This window comes from Ictidomys tridecemlineatus, unplaced genomic scaffold (genome assembly GCF_052094955.1).
Source record: "Ictidomys tridecemlineatus isolate mIctTri1 unplaced genomic scaffold, mIctTri1.hap1 Scaffold_50, whole genome shotgun sequence".
Taxonomy (NCBI): Eukaryota; Metazoa; Chordata; class Mammalia; order Rodentia; family Sciuridae; genus Ictidomys; species Ictidomys tridecemlineatus.
In genome coordinates, this window is record NW_027523264.1 from 1,285,215 (window position 1) to 1,310,978 (window position 25,764).

The 25,764-nt window shown below is 36.4% G+C and overlaps 2 long non-coding RNA genes across 2 annotated transcripts; both read left to right on the forward strand.

Annotated features, from left to right (window-relative positions):
* The first annotated feature begins 13,342 nt into the window (after positions 1 to 13,342).
* LOC144373805 (uncharacterized) lies at positions 13,343 to 20,589 on the forward strand. Its single transcript, XR_013433358.1, has 2 exons — positions 13,343 to 13,800; positions 15,166 to 20,589. It is a non-coding gene; the product is annotated as an uncharacterized LOC144373805 (long non-coding RNA).
* Positions 20,590 to 22,554: 1,965 nt separating this feature from the next.
* On the forward strand, positions 22,555 to 24,827 carry LOC144373807 (uncharacterized). The gene is made up of 2 exons (XR_013433360.1): positions 22,555 to 22,832; positions 24,223 to 24,827. It is a non-coding gene; the product is annotated as an uncharacterized LOC144373807 (long non-coding RNA).
* The last annotated feature ends 937 nt before the right edge of the window (positions 24,828 to 25,764 follow it).

Sequence of the window (25,764 nt, forward strand, 5' to 3'; positions counted from 1 at the left end):
CACAAGGAAGTGCTTATAGATGCCAGCTTGCATTGAAAGGAACAAGTGTCCCATGGGTAGGGAGGGGCCAGTGGACCTGTAAGCCTTCTACTCAATAAAGTGAACCTGTGCAGAGCTTAAATATATATATAATGTTTTCTAGTGACTATGGTAGAGGAGTCTTAACTCAGAAAAAACATCAACTAGCAAGTAAAAATGGTCTAATCCCATTGACTAATCTCCCTTACCCTGAGTGCTTTCTAGTACTTTAGGTGCTGGGTTACCTTGACACTTAAAACTCTCCCTTCTTTTGGTTCAATAGAGTTGAGTTCAGACTCTCTTCTCTATTAAAATAGTCTTCAATAAAGTATTCTTTAACTTTTTAACTAGTCTAATGAAAGGAAATAAAATAGATTCCATGAATGGTAAAGACTTAGAGAAAAAACGATTTGAATATTACGTTGTATGTCAATGAGAGAAACAAAAACAAAACAAAAACCCACATAGAATTTTTGGCAGGAAGTTTTGGTAAAGTGGTTTCTATAAAGTGGCAGAAGAGCAAGGGATGGATATAGGAGGATATAAGTCATAGCAATAGGGTTAGAGGTAGGTGGTCCAGCCTTCTTATGATCTGCCCTCCCTATTAAACTTGAAGGGGATGTAGATGACTTGTAAAAGTTCTAAAAATTGTCTTTTTTTCATAAGGATAAGAATGGTTGAGAGAATAGGTAAGGTATCTTATGATCTTTCCTCCTCCACCCATCTTGGTCAGAAGTAGGAGTAGACATTTGAAAATGTGAAGTGAAAGGAGATTAAGTCAAAGGAGTTTCATGTTAGGACAGATCTCCATAGGTAACTTCATGCCACCAAAGAGGGAGTAGTAGTACAGTTATTTTTACATGACAAATATCATTTGTTCTTTGTAATAAAATAGAAATTGTTATTTAAGACTAACAAAATAACAAGAACTAGGAAAAATCATCAATGTATATTTTTCAATGTACTGAAAGAATTTTATAAAACAGTATAACTGCATGTCTAAAATAGGTTTTACTTGTGTTCTAAAATTATTAATATTTCTTACAATTAGTACTATAAAAAGTAAAAAGATTGGTTAGGTCTCCTGAGAATTTCTGAATTTATTTTTCAAGGAAGAACTTCTGTTATTGTATTTTATAGCTAATCTGTCTATATTTAGCAAACCACAATATTTTATTTTATGTTTATTCTCTCAAAGAAATCTCACTTTAGATGAATATGCTAGAATTTTTTAAATGCAGTTTGAGTTCACACATGCAATATCTTGATGTGGCAATATCAACCAGTGTTAATTTATATTTAATTAAAATGATTACATAATGTTCTACATTCAAATATGTTCAAAATATCAATTGACCAGGAATGAGAAATATAAGCAACTTATACCAAATGGAACTGTATTAGTCTTCCTTTCCTTATATGGCTTCTTTAGGAAAAAAAAAGTCATAATCACAATATGCTTGCAAATACCTTTAAAAATTTACCTGGAAACCTCTTCATTATTGTAATATTATAATCATACAGATATCACATATTTTGATTTTATGATGTAATTTTCCAGTGTAGGACATCTCAGCTGTTGTGTTTTCTCTGATGTATGATATTGTCTTTTTAAAATTCTACGTAGAAAAGTAAAAAATGAATTATGACTTCTTAACCAATACCAATGATTCATGATCAATCATTTTGTGTTTCATTTGATGACAGCATTGCACTGTGTATTCTTGTAGAATTATATCCTGTAATGCAACCATAAGAATATGAGACTTGGGATTATTGTAGAGGAGTCAGCAGATTATACTCCAATGTACAGTGATTTATTTCAATAGTATTGTTAGGATTGCAAAGCTTGCAAAGATATTCAGTAAAATTCTCAATCCATGATGAAAAAAATAACTTGCCTGGAACAGAAAAGAATTTTCAGAACAAAACTATTTAATGTATTTTCTAGGTAATTATTCTTTGTTGAGTCACAATTACAGTGTTGATGATTGTTTTCACTAGCAAGTTTTGATAGAAAGTACACAGACCTTCAGAAAAATTCAGTATTTTGACTAAATCCTTTTTTTCCTATTAATTAGTTTTTCACATAGCTCTACAAGATGTAGACACTAACTTTGATGTAATATTTATAGGTTTATGGTAGATGAATCAGTCAATACAAGTATTTTTTGAATGACAGTACCTATAATTTAACTTTTCTTCTTCTTCTTCTTCTCCCTTCCACAATCACATTTATTTTTTTCTTTCCTGGCATATGTTTCTGCATACTTTATGAACACATATTTATTTTTAGTGTGAAATTTAAAGTAATATTTCACATTTTCTTATTCCTCAAAATTTTCTGACTAAGACCTTCTTTTATCACAATCAAATTATTTGTCCATTAGTTTTAGAAACTTTTCAACATATATTCTCATTTTACAACTTCACTTATGTATATGATGGAGCTATCCCAGATGGAAGTTGCCCTAAAGGGAAACTTCAAATAATTATTGTAGTACTTTACCCTTTTGCTGTGGATAAAGAAAGATGTGTATGCTTTTATCACTTTTGAATATATATGACCTTAGTTATTATTGTTTCTAATAAAATATTTGATATTCTGTGAATGGAAATTGTGAAATCCCTCAAAGGTATATCACATAGTTATACTGCCGACCCCTCCTTACACTCACTGGTCTTCCTCAAGGGAAAGCATGAGGTTCCTGAGGGATGAAATGTGTCATGGTGCTAAATATGTGCAATTCAGCCTTATTCTATTTATGTTTGAGAGACAGCTTGCCTTCAGTAGACAGACATGCCTTTTAATGTCATGCAAGGCATTCTGCCATTTTGGAAGATTGTCCACAGTTATTCACCAGATACTGGATCAATATTTTTTTCTAATTCTGAGGTAAAAGTTAGTAACTTTTAAACTATGAACAATGGCTTATGCCAGTAAGGCCTATGAAATGTTTATTTTCATCTATCTTATTTTATCTCTTTATTGATTCAGAATATAGGTGGAAAATAGTGTGACTTTAAAACTTGAAACTTTCATTTTATAATGTATCCCAGGCAATTGCAAAACAATATATGTGCTGCTTAGTTTGTTTGTTTGTTTGTTTTTCTGGCCAAGGTACAAGGTAACAGGCATAAAAGAGAGTCCTTGGGAGGGTAGGTTGGATTCTTAAAGGGAAGCTTATACATTAAATCATCTTCAGAATATTAGTGATAAAAAAGATGTCTGAGTGGTTTTCAACCCATAAACTAAAGTATAACATAAATGAACTTTGCAACAATTTTGCCACTTAAGTAACACTGATTTGTGTACAAAAGAGTAAATAACTACAGTTAGGAGTAGTATTCATGGAGGAGCAAATATGTGAGCCACAAGACAAAGGAGGCTATAGAACTAATAAACACCCTGGGACAAAGCTTCCAGTAAAGCATACATCATCTTTGGCAAAGAATTTTTCATGGCTCCTCAGTTGATATAAGCAATTTCAATAAAATATGAGAACTTATGGAATTCTGTGAGGGACATTATTTCTCAATGAAGATTTAGAATAATAGGTACAGAAGAGATAATTGTTTTAGTCTGATCAGTTAAAGTGCCACAATACCAATTCTTCCTGATCCTAGGCCCAGAAACCCATTCCTTCTGTTTGTTGTAGTTGCATTCACAATTTCTAGCTAATTCCACATCTCTCGTTATATGAAAGAATGTCAGCACTATTGTTAATCACAAATTCATGTGTCAATTTTATAATTCCTGTCTAATTTCATCTCTCTTATTAGAGTAATGATCACAGCACTATTATTAATCACAAAAACAGTTTTTTGAAACTAGTTTGTATTGAAGCAAAAAAAGATGTTCCTACTTATGTAATATATTTTGGGTAGTTATATGTCATTACTAATATCATGCTGCATCACGATGCCTTAAGTCACCAAACACCTGGCTTGCAATAACACTCCCAAATGTCCTTACTTGGCTGTAGTTGTGAAGTGTGCAAGTGCAAATCTTGCCTGCAATATGAATAAAAGTGTGAACAATGGTTTATTTTTTAATGCAATGCTAAATTAATAATTTGGAATTTTTAAAAGTACAGGACAACACATTCTTCATTCTTTAGGCAATAAATGCTGCTTTCTAGAATGTAGTCTTTTTCAAAGCTGACAACAACTCTGACATTTATGCACCACTCCTATTTCTGCAGGAAATACTCTTTCCTCAACTGGCATGCCAAAGTCCAACATAGAGATTATGATATTTCCCCATAGTTCAGAGAAAAAATAACATTAATCATAAGGGTCTATAGGTAGTGAGAAGCAAAGATCTTATAAACCATAAGAAGTGATAGATATGCCCTTTTTCACAGGACTACTTGACATATGGCAGGAAACCTCAAAAACAGGTAAATTGACTATCATGCATGCCCCTGGTGGGGACCCACAATAACAATGATATTGTCATAACACATTGTGTTAGAATCCCTGTAAAATGGAATATAAGAAAAAATAAGGGCAAGAAGTAGGAACTGTTAATCCAAGTTGATTTATGGACTCTAAATCAGAGAATGGTTCTGGCCCATGTCTAAAATGACTGTATATAACCCTATATCACAGTTATCACTATTTCAGTGGACCAATTTCAAGGCATCTTATGAAATGTATAACATACTAGATAGTAGGAGATATCTACTTTTCAGGACATAATCTGCAAATTCTAATCCACTGGTTTGGGGCTCAGGATTTTTTTGGTATTTGATCAACCCCATATTGGTATGAGTTAGAGAAGGGTTTTCAAAATCATCCTAATGGAAAGAAATAGCACTAGTGTCTAGATATAACACTTCTGCTTCTGAAGTTTTAGGTCCCCAAAAGAGAAACTGCTTCAAATTTTCTGAAAATAGGAAGAAGAGAAATGGTGAACATTTCTAGCTTGATTTAAACAAACAGAAAACTCTAATTTGGTTTTTAATTCTAAATTTTGGATTTATGAAAAGAAAGTATGCAGTTAGTTAATATTTTAATGATCTTTTACAAAAATCTTTACTCTAGAACATCATATAGCCACTTGGAAAATTCTGTGGCAGAAAGAATTGAGAAAATGGATTTAGTGGATTTATGATACAGTGAACTCTCATTAAATAATAATATGGTTTTGGCTTAACTCAGAAAATTATGCTGAAATGAAATCTTGTTATTTTGATGAACTCTTAACTAAAATTTCAGGAATATTACTGAACCCCCAGTTCAGTGGAAAGGAAATGAATATTGTGAGGTAGACTGAAGAACTTCACTCAGGAGTGTAATTGGAAAAGCCCACTGACTAGGTAGAATATTGCTTATATTGAAGTCCAAGAGATTTTGCAGCCTTAGAAAACACAGGATGCATCAATCGTAATGTTACTGTAATGGAATAATTTACTTTGTTTTATCTTTTTCCATGAGGCCAACAAGTTATTTTTTGTATTTTAGAAAACTATATATTTGCTTGACTCTATTTTTACAAATTTAAGATTTACATTTTGGTCTTGGGATAGCATAATATTTGCTTGTAGGAGATAATTGTGTCATTCTAAAAGAAATGGTATTTAGCATCCCCAAAATGCAAAATAAAAGAATCTAAAACGTCAGTAGAAGGTCATAGTAATTGGGCAATTACATCCTTTAAGCATCTATATTATGTTCCTGAGAGGCTAATTGCTTTTCCTCTTAGTATGAATGGATGTAGTAATTACAAATTTGAAGATTTTGGAATTTGTATTTATTTTGTGTGTATACAATATATGGATAATATATATATCAATTCTAGTTAGGGCAGAAGAGTGAGAAGGAAAGAGAGGTGGCAGTGGATTAGCAAGGATGGTGGAATGTGATAGACATCATTATCCAAAGTACATGTATAAAGACACAAATTGGTGTCAACATACTTTATATACAACCACAGATATGAAAAATTGTGTTGTGTATGTGTAATAAAAATTGTAATGCATTCTGCTTTCATGTATTTTTTAAATAAATAAAAATAAATAAATAAAATTACAACTCAAAAATAATATATATGTATGTGTATAACATATGTACATATATATTTGTATATGTCTGCCTTTGCATACACACATATGCATGTGTATACATATTTGCTTCTATGTATATACATTAATGATTACATGGAAATGTTATAATAATTTTTGGAGGAAAATAAAAATATTAGTTATTGGGCTTATTTTTGATTGCCTTAGGGTCAGATCATCTCCAGTAAAAGATTGTCAGAATATTTTGGATGAGTAGGCCCCCATTGAATCTTATTAGGATATGATCTTGGCAAATGTGTGTAACTCATTTGTTTATACAGCTAACTAAATATTTTACCCATTAATTATTTTATTTTGTTTTTTTCCTGAATATATTTATAGCTGACTAGAAAATATGAATCAGATTCTAATAAAAATTTTAGTTCTTCCCTATATTTCTAACAGCCTCTAGATAGAGGTTTTGATGTTTTCTCAGTATTTAGAATGTCATAAAATGAATTCTTAAGTTTCCTCTAGCGAGTGCACAACAGATAATTACACTTTGATGGCAGCATTTGACCTCCAGATATGCCCCAAGGCACGTCTTAGCCTTTTCAACATACCGTTTTTTTTTAACATTGTAAAAAGCAAGCATTTGCTCCACTTAATTTTTCCCTTGAATTTTCCTTGTCTGATATTAATAATGTCAAAATAGTTCTTTTGCCTTTATTGTATATACTTTTGCCTGTCCCCTTTAAAGGATTATTTTCAAATTTTCTGTGTCACTTTAAGTTTATGTCTCTTGTAAACAAAATGCAAATTATTGATTACAAAAATCTAAAGATCTTTATCTTGTGTGATGAGAGTTATAAAATCATCAATAGTTACTGTGAGTTTAATGTTCTTGTTCTTGTCACTATGGTCCTTTTTCTGTTATATGTGTATAGATTTATGTATGTGCTTTTCCATTTCTTTAAAATCATAATATAGCATATTGTAAATACTGAGATTAATTAAAATGTGCTCATTTATTTAAAAAAAATAAATGACTTAGCTCACCTTGTTATCTCTTCTGGGAAGCTACTGAAGAGGACATCATAGACTGGATTGCTATGGATATTTAAGGATGCATAAACAGTTTGCTGAAAGATACACAGAGTACCCTTTATTGGACATGATGTTATCAAAGTATTTCAAAAGTTGGAATACTTTCAGACTTTACTAGCTGAGAATTCCTAATCTAAAAATATTAAGTCCAAAATGATCTAAATCCCTTTTAGATTTTAGAATTTTGCATTAAAAATACTCATCCTATATAACATAGCACTATTTTTTAATTTTACAAATGCATATTTCTTTGTGTTTTAAGTCTGGAAAGATAGCTGATTCTCTAGTATAAGTAAGTTTATATCAAGACTAAATAGACAAAAAAAAAGGAAGCATACATAGATGTCTTTGGTTACGCTTCATAAAATTGTGCATATCTGGCATAGTCTGGTAATATATGATTTACTAGACTTTTGGGGATCAGGCCTGATGATCACAGAGGTGGCATCCTCTATATTTGAAGTTACATTATGAGTAGTATGTTTATATATAAATATGGGATATAGTATATATACTATACATATATACACATATGTACTATATCCCATATTGATAAGATACTTGCAATTCAGACTAGTCTTTGCCATTAGAAGTATTGGCACAAATCTATGTTTTGGGATCCAAGAAAGAAAATGTGCAGGAGTAGTTTGTACGAAACAAATATTGAAACAGAAGTTAAAAGATAGAGAATGCCACTTAAATGGATATGTAGATTAAATGAGATAATTTAGAATATATTTTCAAATGCATAACAACTACATACTATTTAAGAAAAAACAACATTGTGGATCATTTTATAGATAGAGAAGTTGTAGACTGGTGAAGGATACATATTTTCCCTAATTCATTTGATTATATTTTAAATTTTAGGATACCATATGATATCATATTCATCTATCTGGCTGTCTCTTGGCCACTCAATTTTTACTTTTGTATTCAGTGTCTGTACATCTATCTCATTGTCCAGTCATCTTTTTCTTTTTTCTATCTATCATTACTTAACACTTACTAATCTTTCACATTAGTGCAGTAATTTTTATATAGGCTCTTCCTATAAGAAGCCTAGCTTTGAAATCATGATGATTCTAGAGATGAACTTGTCAGATAGGCACAGAAAGATGCTCAACAAGAAATATTTACTGGCTTATGTGACCCATAGCATAAAGATCAACTTATGAAAGAATAATGAGGAAAAATTAATATGGAAGAAAATGAGCTGATAATTGACATAATGTTTGATCATTTTTAAAGCATATATCATATTATGTTAATTTAAAGGAAGTCAGCTATTAAAGCAATCCAATTCTATGTTGCAAATCTCATAGTCACTTTTTATTATTTCTAAAATTCCAAAATATGCCCAAATTAAAATGTTGTTATATTTGCATATTTTTTGTGTTTGTCGTTTACTGATCTCTAAAATATTATGTGCAGGTTTTGTATTTTTCTCTTGATAATTGCTTTGCATAAATGACATGATTTTCAGTGTCTTTACCTAATAAAGATAATGAGCAAAAGTAAAATTCAAATGACAGGAGCTGATGCAGCAGTGAATCATCCAAATGCCTGATTCCCTTGACTTAAATCTGCTGCTGCCATAGTAGCAACTATTTATATTCTGACAGATGGTTCCAGAACCCATTGTCTCTTTCAGTTCTCTGGAATTCTCCCTTTTCTACCCCCCTTTTCTTCCCAATCCCTCATTTATGATAAAAATCATCATGCTTGTAAGTGCTAATTCTTTTTGAGCATTATCTTAACATCAAAATTTATCATAGTTGGAAGTTACATAATTCTTCCCAAAAAGAATAATAAAAAATATCCAAAAACTTATATCCAAAAACTTATATTTAGGAGCTTGATATATTTTACCCAATTTAACTCACTTATTTAAACTTTAGTGCAGTATTCCTATTCCCTTTGAAGATGTTAAACGTCTTTTTTGTTTCATTTAGCAGAATGGTGATCAAGTATTTTGTATTTACTTATATTTATATAATCTACATATTCAAAATTTTATTTTCTCCAAGTGTATACTTGCATACATTACAACAGGATTAAATTTATTTGTGCATATTTGTTTATTGATATTAAATAGAATAACACAAACTCGTTAAAAATATATATTTATTATTTGGATGCTTTAAAGGTGAGACATTTAAAATGGGTCTTACTGGGGTGAATTCGAGATGTTGACAGGCTTGTGTTCCCTTTGATTCCCTAAAAGATAAGTCTGCAATGGCCAGTAGACTCTCACATATTGTGTCACTGTGCACCTTACTCTTCTGTGACTCTCTTCCTTATTACTAAATCTTTGGGATTATATTTAAGCCCCACATCATCTCTACCTCAAAATATAAAAATATGCTGAAGAACAACTTTAATTCTATTTTGAACAATATGCCTGCTTGCGTTATCACATAACTATTTACAGGTTCTGCAGATTAGAAGGATCTTTGATGGGTATTTATTCTGCTTACGAATATGAATAAGAAAAAAAATATATTCGTATAAACATGTATACATTTACTTGTACATACACATATATATGTACATACTGTGAAAACATACAAATATATGTTTACATATATGTATAAACAGTTTTCACAAATAAATAACAGCAATTTCTACTCCATCTTTAGTTCATGAGAATTTGTTTTGTGTCCTCATCAATACTATGTATTGTTTTTGTTGTTATTGTCATCGTTTCTTACTGGAAATTTAAATCAGGGACACACAGAGACTAGGTCACACATAGTTGCTTCGGGCCTTGCTAAATATCTGAGGCTGATTTTGAACTCAAGGTTATCTTGCCTTAGCCTCCCAATCCAATGGGATTAGAGGTGTGTGCCAATGCACCTGCTTCTATTTCATTTTTATATTGAAATATATGTTACTTCTAAAAATAATTTATACTTGATATTAAGAAAGCACAGAATACCATTTTTCCCCACAAATACCCCTTTGTGGGTTTTTTGTTTTGTTTTGTTTTCGCTTTTGTTTTTGTTTTTGGAAAAGATATCATTTTTCTATTTCCACACAGTAGTGCCAGATATATACTTTATTGTTGTCTAAATGGCAAGTTGTTTATTACTATTATTATTATTATTATTATTAAGCTATGTCTTAGTTACAAAAATTTATTTGTTCATATTATTATAAGGTATATACTCTTTTCTATAACTTCATAACATACAGCAATGTGCATCAAAATTACCTGTTGGGGGTTGGGAGGAGAGGGGAGGTTTCATGGGGTTAGAAATGATGGTGGAATATGATGGACATTATTATCCAAAGTACATGTATAAAGAAGTGAATTGATGTGAATATATTTTGTATAAAACCAGAAAAATGAAAAATTATGCTCTATATGTGTATTAAGAATTGTAATGCATTCTGCTGCCATATAATTTAAAAATAAATAAAAATTAAATGATGACATCATGTTCTAAATGGAAATAAATACTACTCCTTTTAAAAACTGAAAATAAGGTCTGTTGGTCAGTGATAAACTTTATAAAGTATAAAATGTATTCTGACATTTGGTAATACAAAAACCTAGACGAAAGTGTTTATACTGTTGTTAGCAAAATTTTTTAAAAAATCACTGTAGAGTTCATTTCTTGCAGTGTATAATTATATGAAATGCATTTTGTACATATTCGTATATATTACCATTATATATAATTAATAAATGACTACTATATCTCACATCAACCACATTTGTTTCAAACTAATTTGTCTTTTGAAAGCACCAATATATGACACTCTTTTGATATATACACTTTGTGTGTCTTCAAATTTGTCACTTTTATGTATTATGTTTTTTTACTCTCCTTTTAATATAATTTCTTTTTCCAAATTATTGAGATTAATGAATTTTAGACACTTCAGTTTAACAGTGCAGTCTATAGATTTTCTTTTTAACCTTAGCTTTAAATACTTCCCACTTTTTATAGGCTTATTGTTATATAAATGACTTCTAAAAACCTGCATATATAACACTCTAACCTGACTTTACTCTGGACTATTGATATCTGAGTGGAGGGTATCTTAAAATGATCCATGGACAAGGCAGAACAGGGATGGGTCAGGATGTGAGATTGATAGATGCTGAGTATGTAGTAGTGAGTATTCATGAAAAAGTAATGGTGGAATAGATAGGGGTAGAGAAAAAAGTGCTGTGAAGGAAAGAGGGAAAGCATGACCTGCTCAAGAGTTCAGATTTAAAAACTCTAATGATTCTTGGCATTTCCTGAGAAACCTCGGCCAGGAGAGATGGCGTCCACTGGAGACCCTCACAAGTCTCGCCCTGACCCTGCTGTCCCCTTTTCTGGATCCTATTGGCTTTTTTTTTAAAGAGAGAGTGAGAAAGGAGAGAGAGAGACAGAGAGAGAGAGAGAGAGAGAGAGAGAGAGAGAGAGAGAATTTTTTAATATTTATTTTTTAGTTCTCGACAGACACAACATCTTTGTATGTGGTGCTGAGGATCGAACCTGGGCCGCATGCATGCCAGGCGAGCGTGCTACCGCTTGAGCCACATCCCCAGTCAATATTGGCTTTTTTAATAAGGTGCACAGGTGACAAGAACTCTAAACTTCTCAGTGGGTTAGTACAGTGGTCCCTGTGTGCCATGGGTAGGGACCGCTAAGGAAGCCTGTGACCAGGACTCAGATATCCTCAAAGCTGCCAAGCACCTTCTCCCACTCACTGTTTCCAATGTCCCCTGACACTTAAGAACTGCTTGGGATTAAGTGCTGTGCATGAAGCCCAAGGAAATAAGGAGGCACACAGCTCAGGATGGATTGTGAGTCACAGATGGCATGGGCCACAGGCCAAGACAATTGCCACACTTTCCCAGGACCCATTTAACAGTATGAAAAAGACTTAGTAACCAGCACAAAGATGCCTCTGGCCTCCTGCTGCAGGCCACTCAGCCTGAAGCCTCTCATAGATCCATGGCACCCTCATCCTACTGGATGGCAGGCATGCTTTCTGCTCCCATTTTCCACGTGAGGATGCTGCTGAGGTGTCACTGGACAGGCTCTTGTGGTAGTTGGGGTAGAGGGAGGGGAGGGGAGGGGAGGGGAGGGGGATAGGAAGGGGACAGAAAGGGCAGAAGAATACAACAGACACTTGTTTGGCAGTATGTATAAACGTAGCTGTATAGTCAACGTGATTCTGCAGTCTGTACATGGGGGAATAATAAAAATTCATACCCCATTTAAAACAAATGTATGATATATGATGTGTCAAGATCACTGTAATGTTTTGAGCAACCAATAAATTTCTAAAAAATATTAAAAAATATAAAAAGTCTAATGGTGGATTAATGATAGCATGAGGGTAAGGGATAGTTTTTTTGGAGGGAGAAAAAAGACGGTAACTCTGGCACAGTTCCCAAGAGAAAGAGTCAGGTGAATGGGTTATGTGTTTTTTTCTTCCCACCTTGGTGTGGAATTGATAATTCACAGAGTATGTTTCAGTAGGTAGTATAAAACCATTTCCAAGTAGCTTTACAAATTTGTGTGGTCACAATCAACATTTGACAATTCCAGTCACATAAAATCTTTGTACACTTTCATCTGTTCTTTTATTTTTTATTTGTTAAATTTTTTATTCACTTTTGCTTTACTGTTATTGTGTGTGTGTGTTGTGTTCAGTATATATATATATATATATATATATATATATATATATATATATATACTGAATGTTAACTTCTATAACATTAATTTATGTGTTTATCCATATATTTACTTGTCATTTGAATGTTTTTCTCCTTGGCCAGGCCTGCTTTATATCAGATCTTAATCTTGGTTTATGAAGATTTGATAAAAACACATCATTTCAAACAGCTCAAGAATCTGTTATCTAGGTTTAACTCAATCTTGCACAAAGTGGACATCCTTGTCAACAAAAAGCTATATAGAAATGCATTTTATTACCATACATATATTAAAATAAGAATCTTGTTTTCTATTTATATGTTGGAGAGCAGGAGAGTAACTGTTCAAAGCAGAAGTTAATAAACCTAGATAAGTTTTCCATACACTTGCCCACTACTGCTTTTAAATTGTTTACATCCTTGACACTGACAGTGTCACTAATAGTGCTACTGTTTAACTTCTCTGTTGTTTTATGCTCTCTCTTTCTTTCCCTCTTTCTGATTTGTATTTATTTATTGATTGAATTTTTGGTATTGAAAGGTTAATAAAATAGGTACTTGTCACTCTGTTTTTCTATATGCTTAACAAAACACTGTTAAAATCTTGTTCCCAGGATGTGTTGTCCCCAACTGTGAACTCTTTGCTAATCTTGTTCCCAGGATGTGCTGTCCCCAACTGCCAAACTGCAGGATGCACTCCCTCACTCGGTTACAGGCAAACTGCCCACTCACCCTGACCCATCAATGAACTTCCCTCCCTGCCCTCTCCATGGAAAGTATATAAGCTCTGCTCAAGCGGTTCTCAGGGCTCTCTCTCTCTTTGCTATAGAGGGAGCCCCAGCATGCTGGTCTCCAAATAAACCCACCCTTCTGCTTTTGCATAAGACAGTCTCTTGTGGTCTCTTACTCCGACGTTTCGCTGGACCCTTACATGTGGTGCGTTGGCCGGGAACTGCGCATCGCCGGACAGGGAGACCTCAACAAGACTCCTTTAGGGGGGTAAGTATGGCGCCTTATCTCCTTCTTCTTCTCCTCCTTGTTTTTCCTTTGTGATTGTCTGGCTTCTGGTTTCTGGCTTCTGGTTTTTGGCTCAGAGAAGAGCGAAAGCTCTCAGAGCTTCTGGGGGGGACGGAGGTGCCCCCATCTGGGAGGGACGGAGGTGCCCTCATCTGTCTTCTGGTTTTCTGGTTTTGGGTTGGCAGAGTGTAATTGTCAGCGGAGAGCGTAAGTTCTCCCTGGCGGTGGTGGATAGACGTGTCCCTGAAGCCACAGACCACGTCTCCTCAAGGGACGCTTTGGGAGACTCTGAGGGGGACGGAGGTGCCCCCATCTGGGAGGGACGGAGGTGCCCTCATCTGTATTCTGCTGCCAACCCGTCTGGTTTTGCCGGCAACTATTCTTTCTCTCAGGTTGAATTCACTGTCTGTTTTTAATCTTTGCCTCTGGATTTGTGTTACACGTTTACTGTTCATTGTGTGTTCATTGTGTGTCCGTGTTAGTGTCACATTTGTCATTTGTATTGTCCCTGTCTTTGTTCAAGTAACTTTCATTATGGGACAGAGTCATTCCACGCCTCTGTCCCTGACCCTTGATCACTGGGCTGAAGTCCGCATAAGGGCTCAGAATCTTTCTTTTTCAGTAAAACGTCGGACCTGGCAGACTCTTTGTGCCTCAGAATGGCCTGCCTTTGGAATTGGATGGCCTCCAGAAGGATCTTTCTACTCCCCACTAATTCGAAAAATTAGAGATATTGTTTTTCAGCCGGGGCCACATAGCCATCCAGATCAACAGCCATATATCTTAACTTGGCAGGACCTTTGTGAATCTCCTCCTCCCTGGGTGAAGGCTTTTCTTGTCCCTGTTCCTGCTCCTACCCCTCCCCCTACGATTCTATCTCTCAAACCTCCTCCTCCACCCTTTGTTCTCCCTGAGTCTCAAGATTTGACTCTGCTGGACTCTCCTCCCTTTCCTTATCCCCTGCCTTCATTCCCCAACCCCCAACACCCTCTAAGAGATTCCCCTGCTGCTGACTCAGCTTCTCCACCACAGGAGGTTAAGCCAGCTCAGTGCCCTACAGATGACCCCCCCACGGCACACATAGCCCCTCCTCCCCTGAAGGAAGCTGGCCCGGCTAAAGGAACTCGCCGGCAGCGAATGATTAAAAACCCTGAAGCCCCCGTGATACTTCCCCTCCGTCCTTATGGGCCAATGATAGAGGATGGCCATGGTGGAGAAATGCAAGCCTACCAGTATTGGCCTTTCTCCTCTTCAGATCTATATAATTGAAAAAATAACAATCCCCCTTTTTCCGAGGACCCCACCCGGCTCACAGGTCTGATTGAGTCATTGATGTTTTCACACCAGCCTACTTGGGATGACTGCCAACAACTCTTAGGCACTCTCTTCACGACAGAGGAACGAAAGAGAATCCTCCTGGAAGCAAGAGAAAATATCCTCGGACCAGATGGGCGACCGACACAACTTCCCAACATAATCGAAGCTGACTTCTCCTTAAACCGACCCAACTGGGACCCCAACACCTTTAAAGGTAGGGAGCATCTGTCCACTTATTGCCGGGCTCTAATAGCGGGTCTCCCAGCAGCCGCTAGATGGCCAACTAATTTGACCAAGGTAAGAGAGATTATTCAGGGGCCTAATGAATCACCCTCTATGTTTCTGGAGAGAATTATGGAGGCACATAGGAGATATACTCCTTTTGATCCTCAGGCAGAGGATCAAAAGGCATCTGTCATGATGGCCTTTATTGGGCAAGCTGCCCTGGATATTAAAAAAAGTTACAATGCTTAGATGGATTGCAAGATATGACTTTGAGAGATTTAGTCAGAGAAGCTGAGAAGGTATACTATAAAAGAGAAACTGAGGAAGAGAAGGAACAAAGGAGGGAGAAAGAAAGGGAAGAAAGGGAGAAAGAAAGGGAGAAAGAAAGGGAGCAAAGGGAGGATGAAAGAAGCAAAAGACAGACTGAGGCATTGACTAAGGTCCTGGTCACAACAACAAATAGGCCAGAAGTTAAGAGACAGGGAGACAGAAAGAGATACCTGGGTCCACGCCAGAAGCCACATCTGGCCTCAGATCAATGTGCCTACTGTAAAGAAAAAGGACACTGGGCCAAAGACTGCCCTAGAAAGAAACAGCCACGCCAGTCAGCCATTCTAACTCTGGAGGATGATTAGAAAAGTCGGGGCTCGGATCCCCTCCCCGAGCTCAGGGTAACTTTTGAAGTGGAGGGGACCCCAGTAAACTTTGAAGTGGACATAGGGGCAGTATACTCAGCCCTCAAGGCCCCATTGGGCCCTCTATCAACTAAAAGGTCTTTAGTTCAAGGGGCTAACGGCAGTAAATATCGGGCTTGGACAACTAAAAGGACCATGGACCTGGGAAAAGGAAAAGTCCATCACTCCTTCCTAGTGATCCCAGAATGCCCAGCCCCATTGATGGACAGAGATCTGCTCACCAAACTCCAGGCCAGAATAACTTTTAACCCTGAAGGCCCCCAAATGAAATTTCTAAATCCTTCAGTAAAAACTCCTATAGTCATGGCTTTAACTATGTCAGTAGAAGATGAACATCAACTCTTCACACCCCCCAAGACTGATCAAACAGGCAAGCTATCCCAGAAATGGATAACAGATTACCCAGATGCCTGGGCAGAAACTGCTAAATTAGGCCTAGCTGTAAAACAACCTCCAATAATGGTGGAGTTAAAAACCTCAGCCTCCCCAATTAATATTAAACAATATCCTCTGAACAAAGAAACTAAAGATGGGATAAGGCCCCATATTCAAAAATATCTGGCCTTGGGGGTCCTAAGGCCTTGCCAATCGGCCTGAAATACTCCCCTGCTACCAGTAAAAAAGCCAGGAACTGGGGACTATCGCCCTGTTCAAGACTTAAGAGAGATCAACAACAGAGTGCAGGACATTCACCCCACAGTACCTAATCAGTACAATCTGCTTAGCACCCTTAACCCCGAGCGAAAATGGTATACTGTCCTGGACTTAAAAGATGCTTTATTTTGCTTGCCTCTGCATAAATAAAGTCAATTACTGTTTGCTTTCAAATGGGTAGACCCAGAAACCGGAACGTCCGGTCAACTAACTTGGACTAGACTCCCACAAGGGTTCAAAAACTCCCCCACTCTCTTTAATGAAGCCCTTCACAGAGATCTCAACAACTTCAGAACCATGCACCCTGAAGTCACCCTACTCCAATATGTGGATGACCTGCTACTGGCAGCAGACTCCAAGGAAAACTGTAAGTCTGGGACCCAAGCACTATTATCCGAGCTTCTGCCAAAAAGGCCCAAATTTGCCAGCAAGAAGTAATCTTCCTGGACTATTCCCTTAGGGGCGATAAACAATGGCTCACTGAGCCCAGAAAACAAACTATTGTGCAGATACCACCCCATCTAACAAGAGGACAAATAAAGAGGCTAAATTGACAGCCCTAAACAGAGTAACCATGTTAACACTTTCCATATGGGGGAACATAAGTCAGGAGATTTAACTACGTCGGAGCACCCCGACAACTTAACATCTGAGGACACTGACACTGAACTCCTTGACAACACTGAACCCAACTTGCAATTTCAGAAAGCCCTACACTACGTTAAAAATGTACACCAACTCACTCACCTTGGTTCAAAGAAACTGCAGGCATTCCTAAAGGATCAGGAACAGAGTTTTCCACTAACTGGCTCACAGCGAAAGAAAATAGCTGAACAAGTAACAAAAGCCTGTCGGGCCTGTCAATTGGTTAATGCATACCCCTCCAAGCTTCCTGTAGGAAGACGCCTTAGAGGGACCAGACCAGGACAATTTTGGGAAGTGGACTTTACTGAAATTAAGCCAGCAAGGTATGGACTTAAATATCTCCTAATCTTTGTAGATACATTTTCAGGATGGATTGAAGCCTTCCCCACAAAAAAAAAAGAAAGAAATGGTGGTCAAGAAGATCCTGGAAGATATTTTTCCAAGATACGGCCTGCCTAAGGTAATAGGGTCCGATAATGGACCGGCGTTCATGGCCCAGGTAAGTCAGGGGTTAGCCAGGACCCTGGGGATTAATTGGAAGTTGCATTGCGCTTATAGACCCCAGAGCTCAGGACAGGTAGAAAAAATGAATAGAACCATTAAAGAGACCTTGACAAAATTAAGCTTAGAGACCGGCATAAAAGATTGGACTATGCTCCTGCCTTATGCATTGTTTCATGCAAGAAATACTCCCTCTGTTTCTTTGTGTAACCTAACCCCCTATGAAATTCTCTATGATGCCCCTCCTCCAATAAGGGACCTGACCCCAACTCTAAGACCTAACAATTCCTTTCACACCCTCTTGCTTGACAGACTTAAAGCTTTTAAAAAAAAAACTCAGTGATACCCGTGGAAACAGCTGACCACTGCCTACCAACCTGGGGATGAAGGGACTCCACACCGATATCAAGTGGGAAACTTCATCTATGTAAGACGACATCAGGTGTCATCCCTAGAACCCTGCTGGAAAGGACCATACCAGGTGCTACTTATAACACCTACAGCGGTAAAGACTATCAAAGCCACAAACAGTCATGGCTGTATGGGGGAAAATCCGACTTCTTCTGTAAGTCATAAGGATGTAAACATACAGGGGCTACCTGATGGAACCCAAACCTCCACCAGTTCTCAGACCATTGCCCCCTTGCTGAAGTAACAGGTACTGAGGTATCTCTCCACCCATTCACTCCTCTCTTCTCCTCTCAGTGCCCACACCGGGACCCACCAGGACTATCCAAAATGTAATGAAAATGGCCTTTAAAGTTGCTTTGTCATCACTGAAAACAGGTTACTAAAAATTTAAAGTCCCTCACAGGCTTTTTGGGATACTCACTCCAGTCTTCCCCTCTGCTCTACCTGTTCTACTACTCAAGTTTTTATTGCTAAGAAAATCCCAAACCCCTTTCCCATTATTCTTCTACATCTCTCCTTCCTCATTCTCAGATCCACGGAGCTGCTCTCAGCACCGCCTTCCCTGTCCTCCCCCTCTGTACCAGGCCCACAGAAAAGTCTTAACTGACCTTCTCCAGAAGTCTTCACTATGGCTGACTTTAGGACTTTCAGCAAAAGAGTCCCTATAAAAGAGTTCAGTATAGATAAACTTCCTCTTTTCATGTTGCCCTGTTCTACTTGGCCACTGGCTAAAAAAATCAGCACTCCTAAGCTAGACACCCCCTTACTAGTTTTTCACAAAATATGTGAACAGGGCCTCTGGCCTTGAGCTGAGGCTTCACAGAGATGGCTACATTTCTAAGATAAAAAAGTTATCAACTGGGCGCCATGGTAACAGCTGGCAAGGAAAAAAAAAAAAATTCTCCCCCTCCCAGGTGTCCTTAAAAAGTTAACTTGCCCAGAACAGAGAAAAAAAAAATAACAGAAACAAAAACTGCTTTTTGTGAACTTCTGCAGACTGTGAACTTCTGAGCCCTTTCCCTTACATGCTGAGTACGGAGTTCTAAAGCTGCCTAAACTTGGGGTTCAGGGGATTAATTGATTACAGCGGAAGCAATGCCCTCTGAATCCGGTTGCAGCCAAATAGAACTGTTTCCCTGTCTTCAGTGCTATCTTAGGTGCCTTGCCTTATCCATCCCTACAACAGTATAATTCTATATACTTAAACATTATTTATGTTTTCATAAAATGGTCAACAGATGTGATTAATTATGTAATGGTGCAGATGTTTCCCAGAATGCTCTATCATGACGCAGGTTCATTTAAAGATCAAATAGGGGGGCATACAACCCGGTTTCACGGGGAACCTGTATCCCTCGCTTTAGCCATCTTATTAGAAATGGGAATTGCTGCAGGGGTGGGCACAGGAACCACTGCCCTGGTCCATGGGACACGACAAATGACCCAATTAGAAACAGCAATGGACCAAAACTTAAAGATATTAGAAACCTCCATCACAGCTTTGCAGGAATCTTTAACCTCTCTCTCTGAAGTTGTTTTACAGAACAGGCGAGGGTTGGACCTCCTCTTCATGAGAAAAAAGGGCCTTTGTGCTGCATTGAGGGAAAAATGTTGTTTTTATGCCGACCATACTGGAGTTGTAAGAGAATCTATGAGTAAACTAAAAAAACGCCTTGAAGAGCGTCAGAGAGAGAGAGAGATGCCCAAAAAGGGTGGTACGAGTCTTGGTTCACACAATCCCCCTGGTTAACTACACTTTTATCAGCCCTGGCCGGCCCTCTAATAATTCTTATATTGTTGCTAACTCTAGGACCCTGTTTGCTCAATCGTGTAATTTCCTTTCTCCAATCCCAAATTGGACAAATCAAACTTATGGTAATCAGACAACAATATACCCCACTAGCAGACACAGAAGGTGACACCCCCCAATGATCACTTTTATGATTAAAAGTAACCAGAAGAAAAAGTGGAAAATGAAAGGTTAATAAAATAGGTACTTGTCACTCTGTTTTTCTATATGCTTAACAAAACACTGTTAAAATCTTGTTCCCAGGATGTGTTGTCCCCAACTGTGAACTCTTTGCTAATCTTGTTCCCAGGATGTGCTGTCCCCAACTGCCAAACTGCAGGATGCACTCCCTCACTCGGTTACAGGCAAACTGCCCACTCACCCTGACCCATCAATGAACTTCCCTCCCTGCCCTCTCCATGGAAAGTATATAAGCTCTGCTCAAGTGGTTCTCAGGGCTCTCTCTCTCTTTGCTATAGAGGGAGCCCCAGCATGCTGGTCTCCAAATAAACCCACCCTTCTGCTTTTGCATAAGACAGTCTCTTGTGGTCTCTTACTCCGACGTTTCGCTGGACCCTTACAGTATCACACATTGAACCCAGTAATGATTTGCTACTGAGCCACATCTCAAGCCCTTTATAAATAATTTTATTTAGAGCTAGGGTTGGATGAATTTCTTAGAGCCTAAGTTGCTAAGCCTGGCTTTCAACTTGTGATCCTCCTGCCTCTGCCTCTCAAGCCACTGGGATTACAGGCATACTGCACTGCACTCAAGTTTTTTAAAAATTATTTATTTATTTGTGAGGTGCGAAGGATACAACCTAGTGCCTCACATGTGCTAGGCAGGTCATCTACGACTGAGCCACAACCCCAGCCCTGCAGCCAGCATTTTATATTGTCTTTAAAGTAATCAGACACAAGTGTAGGAATTGAAATTGCATTTATATCACTGTTTTCTATTAAAGTTATGTATGACTAACTAAAATATTTTTAAAAATCAATTTAATGAATGATTATTCTTTTCCTTCCTGGGGATTATTTATTATTATTATTATTATTATTATTATTATTATTATTATTATTATTATTATTATGTGTGTGTGTGTAGGGCTTGAGGAAGTGTCTTGTTCTTTCCTTAAAGAGAGTAGGTGTAACCTTTAATAGCATAGATCTATGTTAAGTGTGTTGAAACTTCTGATTCTAAACATTCCATTCAATTTGCATATTTCCAAGCATGTAGGAGGCAGTGAAAGGACAATAGCCATGATCAAAGAATCACTTTCAGTGAAAGTGTAGCACCAGTGTCCAACCTGGAATGTAATCTAGAAGCTTCAATGGTGAGGTTGAGGCAAATTACCACTGTAGGTTTTGAGACTGTCTAAAGCACCATGTATGAGCAGGTAAATGAGAATTAATTTTCTGGAGGCATTAAGATTTGTCTTTAATAGTAGTGCATAATTAGTTAAATTGGTAGGTGATTGCAATGTCCCATTTTTCCCAAATATACAGACTGGAATATTTAAATTTATTGACCTAAAATTACAAAAATGCATTTCAGGGAGGTGATATCAGATAAATTTCCAGAGTATAATCTTGGAAATGTGGGCAAAAGTATGTGCACATAAATATACATTTATAGAGAAAAAAAGATAAGTTCGAATTGCATAAGTGTGAGGGTAAATTCAGTATGCCACATGCATTGTAGATGAAAGGTTGTGATAACATTTAGAAGATAAAAAAGTAGAAATTGAGGTGATTCAGCACTCTGCAGTTGTATAAAATATTAATAGAGTTTAGTAAAAAGAAAACACAGCTAAATCCCTCTGTGTGTGCCTCAGTCCTGTGTTCTTCATCTGAATTTGATTCTCTCAGATAAACTTACATCCTTGGTTTATGAATATTAGATAATTATGTGTATTTGGTGCTATCTAATTTTATTTCATGATTCTCTCTTTTATATCCTTTAATATCCTGTCCCCAACTCACTTTTGTGGCTGTTTTACTTTCTGTTCTGTTCTGCAGAGACTGACCTCACTTCTTCTGTGCAATGATTTTTTTATCAATATTTCAAGTAATGTTTGGAAAAATAAGCTTATTGTAGGGTCCTTAATATCCTTTTATATTGGTCCTAGATCCTGTTGGTTTTGAGGATAGCTCATCAGCTTTTATATGGGAGGGACTTCTCTGTCATTTTTGTTTTGATGGCTCCATCAACACAGAATAAAAACATTTGTGGCCACATGCTAAGGAATATCAGAAGCCATCATATTTGAGAAAATGTCAAGAATTATTCTTTCTTAGAGCCTTTAAATGTAGCATGATCCATCCATCACTTGTATATGAGTCCATACACAGTAACTCACACTGAAAATCTTGTACTTAAGTTTATGCATAATTGTAATTGTCTAATTTCTAGTTATTTTATTCCAACAAGTAGAGAAGTTGAAAATCATATTTTATTGCAACTTAAATTTTATACAATATATCAATGTAGAGCAAGTTGTTTTTGATAAAATTCCCATCATGATAATGTGGTCAGTATTAAATGATAGTTAATAAAGCATTGAACAAAGCTACTGGAAGTCATAATTCACTGACATTTTGAGTGTCAGCAACAAATTGATCAGGCTGATTTTAAATTCTGATGATATATAAGTGAATTGTGATTCTTCTATTAATACCAGAGCCTCTGTGATGTGAACTATGTGGTGTTCTTTTAGGAATTATTCCCTTCATGCTGCATACTGAGATGCTCTCTTTGCTGAGAGTTAATTATGGTAAGTTCTGCTGTAAAATTTTTCTTTTTATGAATTGAATGGGGATACATTTTTATTATTGGGAACTAAGAACAGTAATTTGTATGAAAATAGCTTTTCTACTGAGACAATTTTTCTGACAACTCTTTTTTTAAATTTTTGAGATTGGCTGATATCACAAACCAGTGGTTTGTGATCTAGGGAAAATTTGCATATGATCAGCAAGTTTTACTCCCAGAGCTTACTGTTTTAGATTTTTTCACCTTTTGTTGGCTTCTTTTTCTATCATCTGTTGCATTGAGTGAATGTGACTTGGTCAAGATTAGGGTAACATTTTCTACTTTTCTAGCTTGTAGGTATGTGTGTCTTCTAAGGTTACCATCAAAATCTTTGGACTTTGGACTTTATCAAGAAAAGGGTGGTTAAATTTTCTTGAGTCTTTTGCAGTCTTAATTTTGTTTTTTTTCTCTTCATACTTACCATGTGGTAAAATTGTTTTTTATGAGGATATTTTCAAAGTAATCATAAATACAAATATGAGGAATTTGTAAAAATAAAGGAAAAAGAGTAAGAGCAAACAAAGTGATTAGGACTTTTATTTGTTTGTTTATTTATTTGTTTGTTTATTTATAGTGCAAGGGCCTGGTCCATGGTAGGCAAGCACTGTACCACTGAGCTGCACATCCAACTTCTTGTTGGACATTTCCTAAGAGACTACATTGTATGTTTTTAATGCTCAATTAAATCATTGGAGGGTGACTCTTTTATTACTTATGTAAGAGTTGATCATCTGCTATGTGGTTCTTAAAAATTAGTTGGATGAATGCTTTAGATTTGAAAACAAAAATTGTGACTGAAAACTTGAGTGTGAAGGCTTATATTGGTATAAATTTTGTTACTAGCTGGAATGCCGGACATTGTGTCCTATCTATTCAGGGTGTCTCCAGTAATGGACAGAAGCCTATGTGGACAGGTTTGTGCTGGTAGGCTGGCATCTTCCCAGATTGTGTTATGATGTTCATCAGGGGAGAATCCCAAATCCATGAGTGATTTTCTGTATAAAAGTAGTGCTGGTATATACAAGACCAAATTAAATTTCCCTCTGAGCTTTCTAGATTCTTGAGAAGCAAGACCTCAAATTCAGAATGCCTTACTCTTTTTTTAAATTTTTCCCCTGAGGTCTTAGAATGTGTTCCTATATTTTCATCTCTTTGTTTCTCCAAAACATAATGATTTATTTCTCATACTTCAAATAGACACAGTATTTTGTAACTTTGTTTCTCCAGCACGAGATGGCACTGTTTATGACTTTTTTTTCTTGTTTGGAGCATTTTATATGAGAAGAAAAATGAGAAAAATCATTGACTCTTTGTAACAGTGCTTGTTCCTGTTCTCTCTTTGTTTTCCACAGACATAGAAAAATTTATTTATTTTTCCTTGACTATTGACAATACAGTTAAAAAGAAAATGGTGGTTCCATTCCCAGCTTTCCAAGAAATCTCCATACTGCTTTCCAAATTGGCTGCACCAATTTGCAGTCCCACCGGCAATGAACAAGAGTGCCCTTTTCCCTGCATCCTCTCCAGCACTTATTGTTGTTTGACTTCCTAATGGCTGCCAATCTTACTGGAGTGAGATGGTATCTTAAGGTAGTTTTGATTTGCATTTCTCTGACTGCTAGCGATGGTGAGCATTTCTTCATGTACTTATTGATTGATTGTATGTCCTCCTCTGAGAAGTGTCTATTCAGGTCCTTGGCCCATTTATTGATTGGGTTATTTGTTATCTTATTGTCTAATTTTTTGAGTTCTTTGTATATTCTGGTTATTAGGGCTCTATCTGAAGTGTGTGAATTAAAGATTTGTTCCCAGGATGTAGGCTCCCTATTTATCTCTCTTATTGTATACGGGGTAAAGTTGGGAGTTCATAACCTGCTTGAATCAAACTGTGAAATATGATGTATTAAGAACTGTGTAATGTTTTGAACGACCAACAATAATAAAAAAAAGAAAATGGGCATGTAGTAGTTTTTTGACACTGATTCTTATTCCTTAAATTTATAAACAGAATTAATTTTGCTGTATTATATGTTCATTGTGTTTTTAATTGTTAATTCTTTGTACTATTTTTAAAAATTACTTTACTAAACATACATTTTCACCAACAGTGTAAACACATTTTTCCTTTTCTATAGATTCTTGACTCTTTGTAATCTTTTAGTTAATTGACAAAACTATTCTAAAAGCTCTGCTCATTAAACAAGTGTCCACATTTTGACTTGTGCACTAAATCACTGATAGAAAAATTGGAGAGTTCAGTTACTCAAGTAGCCACAGAGAGTGTGCTCTAATTATTTTCTGGGAATTAACAGACATGTGTGCTTTTAAATCCCTTTTTTGAACTACTGCTCATGAGTGTAGCAGACAATGGAGACACTTGCACACAAAAAGAAAACCACTGAATTGTGATCCTGAGGACATTTGCAAATGCTCAATAAGCTTTATTCCCAGAGCTTGAGGGTTTAGAACATTTTCTGTTTTTTGTTTTGTTTTGTTTTGTTTTTGGTATTGGGTATTGAACTCAAGGGCACTTGGCTACTAAACCATATATCCAGCTAAAGTTTGTATTTTTTTAGTTGTAGTTGGACACAGTACCTTTATTTTATGTATTTATTTTTATGTGGTGCTGAGGATCTAACAAAGTGCCTGACATGTGCTAAGTGAGCACTCTACAGCTGAGATACTGCCCCATCCCCTAATTTTGTATTTTATTTATAGACAGAATGTCAGTGAATTGCTCAGCACCTCACTTTTACTGAGGATATCTTTTAACTCATGATCCTCCTTTCTGAGCCTCAGGTTTACTGGGATTACAGGTGTGTGCAACTACACTTGGGTTCCTCCTCTTAAGCCTTCTTTGTTTATATTTCTAAATATTTTGCTATATGTGAGTC